General features: G+C 38.6%; 1 protein-coding gene across 9 annotated transcripts in view; it reads right to left on the bottom strand.

Moving 5' to 3' along the window:
• LOC127654758 (tight junction protein ZO-1-like) overlaps positions 1 to 15,170 on the bottom strand; it is a 97,219-nt gene that overhangs the window by 60,441 nt on the left and 21,608 nt on the right. The window lies entirely within an intron of this gene.

Raw genomic sequence — 15,170 nt, 5'->3', positions numbered from 1 at the left:
AGTGGAATTATGACCAAAAAGTTATATTTTGGTCTCATCTGACCACATGACTTTCTCCCATGACTCCTCTGGATCATCCAAATGGTCATTGGCAAACTTAAGACGGGCCTTGACATGTGCTGGTTTAAGCAGGGGTACCTTCCGTGCCATGCATGATTTCAAACCATGACGTCTTAGTGTATTACCAACAGTAACCTTGGAAACGGTGGTCCCAGCTCTTTTCAGGTCATTGACCAGCTCCTCCCGTGTAGTTCTGGGCTGATTTCTCACCTTTCTTAGGATCATTGAGACCACACGAGGTGAGATCTTGCATGGAGCCCCAGTCCGAGGGAGATTGACAGTCATGTTTAGCTTCTTCCATTTTCTAATGATTACTCCAACAGTGGACCTTTTTTCACCAAGCTGCTTGGCAATTTCCCGTAGCCCTTTCCAGCCTTGTGGAGGTGTACAATTTTGTCTCTAGTGTCTTTGGACAGCTCTTTGGTCTTGGCCATGTTAGTAGTTAGATTCTTACTGATTGTATGGGGTGGACAGGTGTCTTTATGCAGCTAATGACCTCAAAAAGGTGCATCTAATTTAGGATAATAAATGGAGTGGAGGTGGACATTTTAAAGGCAGACTAACAGGTCTTTGAGGGTCAGAATTCTAGCTGATAGACAGGTGTTCAAATACTTATTTGCAGCTGTATCATACAAATAAATAGTTAAAAAATCATATATTGTGATTTCTGGATTTTTTTTTTTTGATTATGTCTCTCAAGGTGGACATGCACCTACGATGACAATTTCAGACCCCTCCATGATTTCCAAGTGGGAGAACTTGCAAAATAGCAGGGTGTTCAAATACTTATTTTCCTCACTGTATGTCCTTTACGCCTCATGCGCAGAACTCACGCTTACTTCCGCATTAGACATTCGGCCATTTGCACGTAAATTAAGTCGTACCAGTTTATGCGATCAACATCGTGTGAGACCATTCGAAAAAGCCAACACGTAAATTATGTATGATTTTTCATGAGATCAAGTTGGATTCAAGCGTGTCATTCTACGTTCAGGATGCGCATAAGTGGTTTAGTGTTCTTTATTGGAGCCTATTGTCCTATAAGATGTTATAGCTATTTAGCCTATTTATTTGTTGAATATCCATTCGTTAACATGTTAAAGTGCTGCACTTAACATCCGTATCTGAAACGCATCTGATCGGGGTCACGTGAACATAGAGCATATATCATACATTATTATGCTTAACACAGACTAGTCGTTCAAACAACCAACCAACGAGTCAATTATGAAAATGTGTAGTTTTGCACATACCTAGTTCCAACACACTTTTTGACCAATTATCCATTACTTTTCTCAAAAAAATTAAGATTACTGGATAATTCTAAAATCATTTTAAAGAGATTGCAGTCACGAAGAGCAATTTCAAATAATTTCAATATTTTAGAGCACGGCATGACTAGAAAAGTAAATATTAAATACAGAAATTTCAATTACTTTTCCTGGAAATCACTATTTTAAAATTGCCTGATATTCCCAGGTTTTCCATTAATGTTTAAACCCTGAAAGGCACCTAATAGTAGGTGTAATGTCCAAGGTGTCTTCACTGTGGTCAACGTAAAGCCTTTGATTCTCTGCTCAATTGTACAGCTTGTTTGTGCTCAAATCTTCTAACGGTTATGGTGCTGACTTTGTCTTTTCTGCTTTAAACAGGAAATGATCCATTAGCCCTACTTTGGGACAAAACCAAACAGCGTAAACTGGAGTAGGGACCACTAAACTGAGACATTTACACATCATGCTTGCGTTTATTAAAAGTATTACTGACAGTTTTGAAACTTATTTTCCCTCAATCATATTCTTCAATTCCCAGTTGCATTTTTTCCATAATTTATTTCTGACATGTTCTTGAAACTTAACTAAAACCATTAAACTTACTGTTGCTCAAGTGAGGTTTTAAACATCACCAATAATAGTGAAGCTGTAGGCTTTCTGTGAGAAAAGTAGAATGTTTAGGAAAGGAAAACTGTCAACCTTTAACACCAGTGTTAGAGCAGAGCTCTGGTTGGACTGGACAGGACGTAACCAAGAGCTGGAATTTACTGCAGGAAACTCTTTCCTGTTTGCAGAGAGCATTTTCAACTTTAAATAAAAACACAAAATCCAATAAGGCAATCTGATCACCATAAATTAGCCTAACATTACTGAAAACAAAACACTAAACAATTTTGCATTCATTTGCATTTATGTCTAGCAACATAAACAAGACTAATTATATATATTTTTTATAAAGGCAAACATAAAGATCAGACAGTGACCTGAATCAGTGCACAAACAGTACTTAACATAAAGCATGAACTTCAAGTGATTAGCTATATGATATGATCTAACATCATGATCACACAGAAATGCCAGCATGTTTTTTCAGAAAGTTCCAGTACCCTAGGATCGGCCAAATAATTCCCTTTCCACAAACAGTCCTAGTACTTTTCTTTTAGTAACTTTCTTCATGATAACTCGTATGAGGAGTGGCACACCTGAGGAGACTTTTCCCCTGTTGCATTCACATAGTTACCAATAGGGGTGTAACGGTTCTCATACGGCTCGCCACCCACGATCTGGGAAGCATTGGCACTGCGGTTCACCTCAAGTTTATTGACGCATCTGAAGCACAAGGTTTTGTGACAAAAATAAAGCATCAAATAGACACGCACAGTTACAACCTATGCTAATGCACCTGAATGAATCAGTAGATGGATGCACTCTGCCTGTGTTTTCACGTGTGTCAACTTGATCGGTGTTCTGCAAGCGTTGTGTGTAGTTGAAAATGGCAAGTGGAGAAAATTAGCCGCTGATAGAGAAGCCCCCTGTGTTATTCAGGTAACCTGTCTGGAAACATTTTCTTTTGGCAGTCAATTACAACAGCGATGATCAAAAAAACAGGGACTGTTTGCAGACATCGCGCGACATGAGTGCTGTATACTGATAATACATCAACATATGATCATTTACGTAGAAATCATCGGGAAAAGAGCCGCAGATGAGACAAAACTGCACACAATCCCTTAAGTTTTTAAGCAGGCATTCAGTGCTGATTCGGACAGGCATAAAACAATAACTAAAGCGATTGGGGTGTTCATAGGCAATGATACATTATTCACTGTCTATGAACACAATGAATAATGTGTTATTCGTCATCTCCGCTGACGAAGATGTGTGATTTCCACGTATGATTAAAACACTCGAGTGGCGTCACAACAGCCCCCGTAACCATTTTAATATCAAGTTCCTTCTATAGTGATGTACAGCTTCTGAATATTGAATATATGTGCAGTACAGCTTGAAATCCATTTTATGTCGATGCATGTAGCGTAATAGTGCAGGTATTAAGTTAAAATGTATTTATTTAAGATTTATTCATTAGAGAAAAGGGTTTTTTAGTTAAAGTCCCAGCAAAAATTAACCATGGTTTTACTATAGTAATATTGTAGTAACCATGACTGCTGTTGCTATGGCTTTCTTTGCAGAAATCATGGCTATGATACAATTAATCATGGTTTTACAAGTTTCAATATAGTAACCATGATTACACTATATATTGTAAACATGACAGCAATCATGTTACCCGGTATTACACTTATGTTAGGGCTGTTTTACACAAGCTTTGGCTGCATCTGAAAACGTAGGCAGCTGCCTAATCAGTTAATGGTTTAAACGACAGCATTTTTGGATGAACTGGACTCTGAACAGTTTAAAAGCACCTTATTATATCCTACCTCCTTCTACAAACCCCTGAAGGATGCATATTCCTGTTTTCGGACGCGGTCTATGTCTTCAGGTTACAGTTTATACTGGATGCAAGAGCTGTGCTGAGCTCTGTGCTGCTGCAGCCACAGTGAGAGATGAGACGAGTGGTCAGATGCAGCACTATAAAATGATTTATCAACACAATCTTTAACAATAAAGGCTTATATGACTCAACATGAATTACTTTTATGGCTTTCATTGACTTAAAAAATACGTCCTGCAAGTTACAAATAGTAACAGGTACTAGGGTTTGATAATCGTCCTGGCTGATAATCGTATGCAATAATCTAATATGTAAATATCCATGTGGCCGTGCTTCATATGACTGAAACCATGCTTGAGCAGTGAATAAGTTGCGGCTGGTAAAATCTGTGCATGCTGGTGTAGCAGCAGATTCACTAAAGGAATACTGTAGATAAGGCAACGGCGAAAACGCACCCACAAACTTGTTGCCGATTCTTTACCATTCCGATTTTGCGGGCTGATTGTGAGAGCTCTATATCGGAGGATGCAGCAGTCCACCATGATCTGACATACTCTACAAATCTGACACCTGAATTATCTCTTTAACATGCAGAGGTTCGCTTGACTACAACGCACATCTGTACTTCATCATTTAATGAATTATTGCTGATGTTATCAATAGAAAAGTAAAGAAAATAAAGGGGAGCTTGTTGTAAAAACAGGTTCAACATCAATAGTGTAGGTTCACAAAAACCAACACAGATTAGAAAAAATGTATCTGCAAACGGTGTTGTGTGACGATAATCACTTGTGGTAATACAAGCAATCTGTTTTACCACCTCAAAATGAAGCGCGCTAAAGAAGAAGTGTTTATAAATATTTTGGAAATGTATTTTCCACAAGATGTGTTATTTTCGTTGTGTATTTTTTACTAAAATTAAGTAATATTTTCTTTCGTGCTTTGCTTTGAAAGTTTCTTGAGGAAGTTAATAACAGTGATGGTCAACAACATATTAGACTGAAATGTGTCAATGTGAAATTGAGTAATATGGTAAAGTTGACTTAAAACAGAGTGTTTATTTTATTTTTAACTTGACTGTTTGTCAAGTTTTAAATAGAGAGAAAATTATACAATATAAGAAGTAATTTTCACTTAAAAAGTATTCATTTCACTGACTAGATTTTCCAAAAATAGGCATTACAATATGGTTAATTATTATGTTAATCAATTTTTATTGATTTTCCAGAAAAAATTACTATATATAAAAATTACTCATATTGTGATACAAGATTTCGGTCACATCGCCCACCCCTACAATATTCATAATTTTTCAATTTATCGGAATCGTTATTATGTCGGATCTGATTGCTGACAAATATTAAAATGTGCTCTGTTGGCTCTGAATCCACCGGTCTCTGAAAGGTTACTGCTTGTAGCCCACAGTATTATCATATTGGTTATATATCACGAGTAAATGGCCGGTCAACACTGTTCTCCATATTCGTGGGGGAGAGGTGGGAGAAAGGATGGCAGCAAGAGAAAGACGCATCACTGAGAGAACACAACAATACTCCATGCCAGCGGTCACCAATAAGACCTCATGACAAAGTTTGTCCCATCTCACAGTTACTACAAGGTTAGCAAAAACAGTATCATGAACAGTTAAACTCCTGTTGAGCAATAATTATGTGCAATACACAGTTTGGTCTATTTATGTTTATCTAACATATCCTACCTCTTCTGCCATTACATTTCCTTTGCGTATGTATATAACAGATTTGTATTTGTACATACGTTTAATTTTTATTTGTACATACAACACATACGTGTGTGTGTGTGTATATACACACACACACACACACACACACACACATACACATACACATACACATATATACACACACTCACCTAAAGGATTATTAGGAACACCATACTAATACTGTGTTTGACCCCCTTTCGCCTTCAGAACTGCCTTAATTCTACGTGGCATTGATTCAACAAGGTGCTGAAAGCATTCTTTAGAAATGTTGGCCCATATTGATAGGATAGCATCTTGCAGTTGATGGAGATTTGTGGGATGCACATCCAGGGCACGAAGCTCCTGTTCCACCACATCCCAAAGATGCTCTATTGGGTTGAGATCTGGTGACTGTGGGGGCCATTTTAGTACAGTGAACTCATTGTCATGTTCAAGAAACCAATTTGAAATGATTCGAGCTTTGTGACATGGTGCATTATCCTGCTGGAAGTAGCCATCAGAGAATGGGTACATGGTGGCCATAAAGGGATGGACATGGTCAGAAACAATGCTCAGGTAGGCCGTGGCATTTAAACGATGCCCAATTGGCACTAAGGGGCCTAAAGTGTGCCAAGAAAACATCCCCCACACCATTACACCACCACCACCACCAGCCTGCACAGTGGTAACAAGGCATGATTGATCCATGTTCTCATTCTGTTTACGCCAAATTCTGACTCTAGCATCTGAATGTCTCAACAGAAATCGAGACTCATCAGACCAGGCAACATTTTTCCAGTCTTCAACTGTCCAATTTTGGTGAGCTCTCGCAAATTGTAGCCTCTTTTTCCTATTTGTAGTGGAGATGAGTGGTACCCGGTGGGGTCTTCTGCTGTTGTAGCCCATCCGCCTCAAGGTTGTGCGTGTTGTGGCTTCACAAATGCTATGCTGCATACCTCGGTTGTAACGAGTGATTATTTCAGGCAAAGTTGCTCTTCTGCTTGAATCAGTCGGCCCATTCTCCTCTGACCTCTAGCATCAACAAGGCATTTTCGCCCACAGGACTGCCGCATACTGGATGTTTTTCCCTTTTCACACCATTCTTTGTAAACCCTAGAAACGGTTGTGCGTGAAAATCCCAGTAACTGAGCAGATTGTGAAATACTCAGAACAACCATGCCACGCTCAAAATTGCTTAAATCACCTTTCTTTCCCATTCTGACATTCAGTTTGGAGTTCAGGAGATTGTCTTGACCAGGACCACACCCCTAAATGCATTGAAGCAGCTGCCATGTGATTGGTTGATTAGATAATTGCATTAATGAGAAATTGAACAGGTGTTCCTAATAATCCTTTAGGTGAGTGTATATACAGGTGAAACTCGAAAAATTAGAATATCGTGCAAAAGTTCATTAATTTCAGTAATTCAACTTAAAAGGTGAAACTAATATATTATATAGACTCATTACAAGCAAAGTAATATATTTCAAGCCTTTATTTGATATCATTTTTATGATTATGGCTTACGGCTTATGAAAACCCCAAATTCAGAATCTCAGAAAATTAGAATATTGTGAAAAGGTTCAGTATGGTAGGCTCAAAGTGTCACACTCTAATCAGCTAATTAATCCAAAACACCTGCAAAGGGTTCCTGAGCCTTTAAATGGTCTCTCAGTCTGGTTCAGTTGAATTCACAATCATGGGGAAGACTGCTGACCTGACAGTTGTGCAGAAAACCATCATTGACACCCTCCACAAGGAGTGAAAGCCTCAAAAGGTAATTGCAAAAGAAGTTGGATGTTCTCAAAGTGCTGTATCAAAGCACATTAATAGAAAGTTAAGTGGAAGGGAAAAGTGTGGAAGAAAAAGGTGCACAAGCAGCAGGGATGACCGTAGCCTGGAGAGGATTGTCAGGAAAAGGCCATTCAAATGTGTGGGGAGCTTCACAAGGAGTGGACTGAGGCTGGAGTTACTGCATCAAGAGCCACCACACACAGACGGGTCCTGGACATGGGCTTCAAATGTCAAACGTCTTACCTGGGCTAAAGAAAAAAAAGAACTGGTCTGTTGCTCAGTGGTCCAAAGTCCTCTTTTCTGATGAGAGCAAATTTTGCATCTCATTTGGAAACCAAGGTCCCAGAGTCTGGAGGAAGAATGGAGAGGCACACAATCCAAGATGCTTGAAGTCCAGTGTGAAGTTTCCACAGTCTGTGTTGGTTTGGGGAGCCATGTCATCGGCTGGTGTTGGTCCACTGTGCTTTATTAAGTCTAGAGTCAACGCAGCCGTCTACCGGGACATTTTAGAGCACTTCATGCTTCCTTCAGCAGACAAGCTTTATAGAGATGCTGACTTAATTTTCCAGCAGGACTTGGCAACTGCCCACACTGCCAAAAGGTTTTGGTTCAATGACCATGGTATTACTGTGCTTGATTGGCCAGCAAACTCGCCTGACCTGAACCCCATAGAGAATCTATGGGGCATTGCCAAGAGAAAGATGAGAGACATGAGACCAAACAATGCAGAAGAGCTGAAGGCCGCTATTGAAGCATCTTGGTCTTCCATAACACCTCAGCAGTGCCACAGGCTGATAGCATCCATGCCACGCCGCATTGAGGCAGTAATTAATGCAAAAAGGGCCCAAACCAAGAACTGAGTACATATGCATGATTATACTTTTCAGAGGGCCGACATTTCTGTATTTAAAATCCTTTTTTTTAATTGATTTCATGTAATATTCTAATTTTCTGAGATTCTGAATTTGGGGTTTTCATAAGCTGTAAGCCATAATCATAAAAATTATATCAAATAAAGGCTTGAAATATCTTACTTTGCTTGTAATGAGTCTATATAATATATTAGTTTCACCTTTTAAATTGAATTACTGAAATTAATGAACTTTTGCACGATATTCTAATTTTCGAGTTTCACCTGTATATATATATATATATATATATATATATATATATATATATATATAAGCATGTGTAAGCACGTGTAAGCATACCTGGCAATAAAGCTCATTCTGATTTATTTTATTTCTGTTAAGGGAATTGTAAAATCCTCTGAGTAGCAGGTAAGCAGCCAGTTGTATACTAAATGGCAGCTGTGGACACATTGTGTGTAATAGGTTTTTAACCAATCACAGGCTGGAGTAACTCCCATGCTGTTCCTTAAGTGTGAATGCGATGAAAAGTACTAGTTCCAGGGAAACGTACCTAAACTTCAGCAGCGTGGGAGACCCGGGTTTAACTCCCACGCTGAAACTAGGAAGTAATTGCATTCACATAACTAATGACAAGTGCAATTAGGAGGTTGCATTTTTTCCCTCTAAAATTATGATTTCCCACTGATGGTTAGGTTTAGGGGTAGGGTTTGAGGGGTACAGTTTATAAAATATACATTCCTCTAGCTAAAGAAAAATCAGCCAACTGTTTCCGATTATATTGTGAGCTCTGTCTTAATCTACAAAGCAGCAAAACCAATTAAATGTCCAATATTCCAGCTTCCTAAGAATTCACTGTCATCCAGGATATATTTTACTGCAGCCTGTCCAGCACAGCCCAAACAGTGATCAGCCAATCTGATGACTTGACATGCTACAAGATGCCTGACACTGCAAATGCTCTCTAAGGACAAGCCTCTTCCATTCATTCTCCCACAAATTGTACAAACTATTGTCTTGTGTATTTTTATCCAAATAATGAAATTCAGAACATCCACAAATTACAGATGTGTGACCCAATTAGACCGAGAAATACAATAATTGTTGCATGCTGCTTTTGGAAAATGACATAACCCTCTCTGCTGCAGAGTATTACACTCACAGTTCAGCGGTAGTTGGTGGTGCAGGTTATAAAAAATAAAGATTTGTGGCTCTCCATGCATTTCCTCCTCTCGTTGCAGATCCATACAGACTGCAGCAGTGTGCTATACACTTTGATGTAAATCCACACAGAGACAGTCAGGTGACCAGCAGCAGTGCACAAGCAAATGGCTGATCCTCCAGTGTGTTAAAGATCCCTCATTGGAATGACAGTCAGGAACTTTATATTCAGGATGGAGACTCAACACAGGCGTAAATACGGGCGTCAGACAGTGAGGGATGATAACCTGCCCTCTGCAAACACACAGAAAAAAATCCCCCTCTGCAGTAGTAGTTCCACACAATGTCTTGATGCTCCTTCCTCTGTATGTGCAGTGTGTGTGAGAGAAAGTGCAGGAGGAAAGGATGGAGAAACAAACTCACCTTGTGTGTGTACGTGCATGCATGTGTGCGAGATGGGAGAAATGAGACACCGTTGCTCTTGCTCAGCCCTGGACTGTGTGCAGTCTGTTAACCACTGCTGCAAAACACACACACCTGCTGCTAAGCTCATCTCCATACACGAGCTGTCTACTGCAGCACACCCTACAGCACACAGCAGCATCAGAGCAAGTGTGTGCATTACCAGGACACCCATCATGCAAACCAGGATGTAATGTCAAAAAATGTATTAAGCTAAAATGTATTCTTGCAGACCAAATCAAGTATTCAAATGAGCATTTGACATTTAACTTGGATAACCTCATCCTTGCATTTGCCACTGTCGATCGAGGGATTATAGAAGTCAGTGTATAAATCCATGGATAATAAATTAATTGCAAGTAAAATATGATTTATTGGTCTAGTAGTAAAGTGTTTGCTATGAATACAAGAAGTTCTAATCCAACCTAAGTAACATAACATAACTTTTTTTTTAAACTAAGATTGCATATGTACATTAGTGGTTTGTGTAATGAGTAGGTACAAATGCATTGCCCTTTTTGATTTCACAGGAATGCACAGCAGACTGTGGAAAAGCAAAATGAGTGAAGCATATCTGAAGGTGTTTTTGCTGCGGTCACTTACCATCACTGATAAACAACCACTCATATTATCATAAAATAAAATAAAAAATCAGTGCTGGATCTCCACACATTATAAACCCACAAATAAAACCAACTCAAGAATTAGAGATGTTTCCTCTGTATTAAACACGCCCTGCCACAAGTTTTGGGAACAAAAAGGGCCATTGCAAAAATTGGTGGCCCACCAGTCCCAATAATTAATGGTACCTTTGGTTCCCAGCAAACAATATTGAATAAACAACAAGTTACAAGATATATAACTACGAACTAGTAGCACCAGACCACCCATCACTTCTGACCACAGAAGGCATAATTCCTTTTTCAGCGTTCCGGATTGCATTGTGCCCGGTCGATCACATTGTCTTTCAAATTATACTTTTCTGACCGCAAATGAATATGAACCTGTTCGAAGCATGCCCACTTCAACTGCTTTATGATACATATTTAGTACAGTCAATAGCCGACACAAGTGGCAATGATGCACACAGATAAGGACAGCATCCACAAGTCAAGAAAATCTGGGCCGCACACGATCAGGCAGCGCAGACTGTGCGGATTATGAAATTTGCATCACCCATCCTGTGTGCAGAGCAATCAGCAATGCAGACAACCAAAGTATACTTTGGCCTTGACTCATTGAAATCGCTGTTAGTAATCCGGAGATCACCCATGTTTCTAGGCCACGCCCCAATACTACCCCATCGCTTTTTAGATCATGTGATTCAGGAGAACAAGACAGTATGAAGCTTTATAGCTATAGATCTCACATAACCGGCACAATGGGACATCCCTTCAGTGAAATCCTCTAAAGAGGACCTCGGTAAAACACAAACAGGCTCTTTCCACTCATTTTTCTGCAAACTGCTACAATGATCCTAAAAAAAGCATTAAGCATTGTTTCTTTAACCTACGGTACATTCTTGGCGATGGGTCATCAGGATTACATAAATGTTTCCTGTGTGATATTTTTAAAACACACCAAGGTCACATGTGCTTTCCATACTTTTTTTTCCCTTTTACTCACAATCTGCTTTGGTTCCTGGGCTGTGCCCTGAACAAACCGTAAAAAACACTCGCTCTCTCTATATTTTCAAAAAGCCATGAGCTTACACAGGCACACAAACACACACATGACGCACTGGCACAAATACACACAGCACAAATCCATCTTACATGCAGTAATCCTTTAACAGTTGGATTCAGAGGAGCACTATGAGTGTGTGTGTGTGTGTGTGTGTGTGTGTGTGTGTGTGTGTGTGTGTGTGTGTGTGTGTGTGTGTGTGTTGAATAACTATGATGCCTCTTTGCTGTCAGTTTCTTGTTCATCATGTTCTAATGATGCACACTGACAAGTAAACAATATATTGTTTAAATATACAGTATGTATCTTGATATTAGGGATGGGCAATTGTACTCGAGTACTCGAACGTGACAGCAACGTTCGATTATAAAAACAATGATCGTGAGTTTTAAAAAAAAAGACAGATTTTTCATTTTTTCTGATTGGTTACAGCAGAATTTTGGGCGGCACCTTGATCTCTGATTGGTTAGCGTTGCCAGCGCGTGCGTCCAAAGTCCAGACCAAAGAACAGAGAGAAACATGGCTTCAAAGTTGTATAGTGATGTCTGGCTTCAATTCGACAAAATAGATGCAAATACAATTCAATGCAAGATGTGCAGTGCCAAACGGTTACACAAATGTACCACAAGTACAATGCATTATCATCTAGTATTTGTACATAAAATGTCTTGCGATACCAGCGAAGCAACTCGGACGAGCATCGCATCTTTTACCGTCAGACAGAAATGCAACGTAGCCAGAGCCAGAAATAACAACAGCAGAGAGTACCTGAACACAAACTTAGCCAGTACTGTCAAACATTGGATCCAAGACACAAACATCTGAAGTTTCTTGAGACAGAGCTTCGAGAGAGAGTAAAGGAGCATCTGAAACAGCTTCACAACACTGTTACAAATTCTGTCACACCCATATAAAGTGACTCTCAGCCTGATCGAGCAGCAATTATGGCACTCAACACACTTTTTGGTGAGGATTACGGCGCGAGTAATTTTTGTTTGCGTGACAACGAAATCTAAAGTTACTTCAGTGAGCCATGAATCTCCGTAAACCAGGATCATTTTCTGTGGTGGAAGGTAAATTTATTTATTTATTTATTTATTTATAAACATATCTTTATTACGAGGATTAACCCCTTGAGATGAAGCATCTCGTTTTCGAGGGGGTCCTCCAGTACATCAAAGCAAAAAAAGAACCAAAACAGCAGAGCAAATATCACGGTCAAAAACCGCACAACAAAACACAACAACACACACACACCAGCTCACAATGCTCAACCCCACCCTACCCAACACGATCCCTATAGATAACATGATAGAGAAACAACCACATGACTAGCATTGCACAAGGTCAAGGACTAAGAGTAATACAAAAAGAAAAAAAAGAAAAAATAAATTGAGGATAAAAATAACAATAATAATAAATAAATGAATAAAAATGAAGACATAAAAATTAGAATTAATAAACACATGACCATTGAAGCCCATGGTCAAACAAACAAAACTAGAAACAAAGACAAATATTCGAAGATTTTCCTCGAGAGCCCTTCGAAACGCTGTAAGTGAAGTTAAAGAACGGATAAAAAGAGGAAGATTGTTCCAATCATATGGAGCCTTAAAACAAAATGCATACTTGCCTACTTGTTTTTTAACTCTAGGAACAACAAAAAAAATCTGATCATTGTATCGCAGGCTGTATAGCTGAATTATAAAGCACCAAGTGTTGCTTGAGATAAACTGGATAATTCAAGTAAAAACTTTTAAAAATAAACTGTAACCAGTGAGACTGTCTCCTGGCCGAAGGGGCCAACCAGGACAACTGTCTGTATAACACACAGTGGTGTGTCCTGAAGGGACAACGGAGAACAAAACGGCAAAGACTGTTGTAGACCACATCAATGGAATGCAAACAAGAAGCAGGAGAGTTCTGATAAATAATGTCGGCATAGTCCAAAATAGGCAGAAGCAGCTGTAAGACTATTCTTTTCCTGACCGGAAAATTAAAACATTTAACAGATTGACAAAGTATTTTAAGACGAGAGTAAAGTTTGTTTGTCAATGCTTGTACATGAGTTTTGAAAGATAAATCAGTTTCCAACCAAACACCAAGATATTTAAAGGTCTCAGTTGACTCTAAAGGAGAGGAATCAAGAAAACAAAGATTAAGGTTGTTTTCACCTATATCCAAGGTTTTCCTATGGAATAATAAAGAGTAGGACTTTGATTTATTAAGGAGAAGTTTATTTGCCAATAGCCACTGCTGTATAGAATTAAAGTCATACTGTAAAGCGAGGTTTATCCCGGAGATAGTGGGTTTACTACAGTAAATGACTGTATCATCGGCATAAAGATGAATATTACAGTCTGTACAACATAAGGGCATGTCATTAACAAAAATAGAAAATAATAATGGTCCCAAAGAAGAACCTTGAGGGATGCCTTTTACTATACCTGTATACTCTGACTGACAACCCCTGTAGGACACCCCCTGACGACGATGATGAAAATAGCTATTAAACCAGAGTAAAGATGATCTCGCGAGACCAATAGCATGCAATTTATCTAATAGAATATAGTGATCAACTAAATCAAAGGCTTTGGAGAGATCTAAGAAAATGGCACCGGTACACAGATTGTAATGAGAATCGGTTTACAAGTTAAGCATTGTACTTCGCTGTTCCTGCGACATCTGTTTCACCGCCTAATTGTAAATAGACCCCGCACACGCCTCTCACCTGTGCAGGTAGACCGACGACTCTTTTTGAACAAAAATATGTAGGATGTAGCCTATGTTTAAGTTTCATCAGTCGTGGTAAATATACAGGATGTTTTTGTTTTGAGTTTTATAAATCATCCTGTCTGTTTTATTTACAATTAGCAGTTTAAACTTGTTAAACCTTTTTTCTGTAGCTTTGAAAATAAAAACTAAGCTGCACAGTTGAAATATGCTTCTAAAGTAATACTGAAGACAACGTTTAATTAAAAAATTACAGTTGAATAAAGTAGCCTAAAAGCAATCATGTGTGTTCAATTTTAAATCACATCTGATAATAAAAACACAGAGAAAAGTAATATTAAATAAATTAGAAGCCTTTATAAGATTATAATAAAACAAATGAATTGGCTCTAGTTTTAGTTACAATAACGAACGCAGAATTAAGGTTTAGTATTACAGAAATAGCCTATATTCGGAGAGACGATGAAAATCAACACCTTTGTCACAACGGGAGTTATACTCTCTGACTATAGCACATAACTGCATTTGAATCCTTTTGTGCAGATACAAGTTGTACTGTTACATTTATGTTGTGTTTCTAGGATATCTGATTAATCTCATAGGATGCGTCATAGAAGGTGCTTCAGTTTACTGGAGTTTATTTATTCTTCAGCTTAACCTAATGCAGCTATTCTATTTCAGATGTTTCTTTTTCGATAACATTGATGCAGCATAAGCAGTGTTATTTTTTTATAGTAATATGTTCATGTTTTCATAGACATATTTTCATGTTATTTTTATCACAATGATGTTTAACATTTTCTTAACAATCTTATAATATTTTCATTATCTCCATAACGGACACGCCCCTCGAGTACTCGTTTTTTGAGACCTATCAACAATCGAAATAAGCAATCGACAAAAATCCCATCCCTACTTGATATCAATATGTCCAACACCTTCCAACAATAGGTTATATG

The sequence above is a fragment of the Xyrauchen texanus genome, chromosome 2, assembly GCF_025860055.1.
Source record: "Xyrauchen texanus isolate HMW12.3.18 chromosome 2, RBS_HiC_50CHRs, whole genome shotgun sequence".
Classification (NCBI taxonomy): domain Eukaryota; kingdom Metazoa; phylum Chordata; class Actinopteri; order Cypriniformes; family Catostomidae; genus Xyrauchen; species Xyrauchen texanus.
The sequence above is the reverse complement of the archived record's forward strand: the minus strand, read 5'-3'. Positions and strand labels throughout refer to the sequence as shown.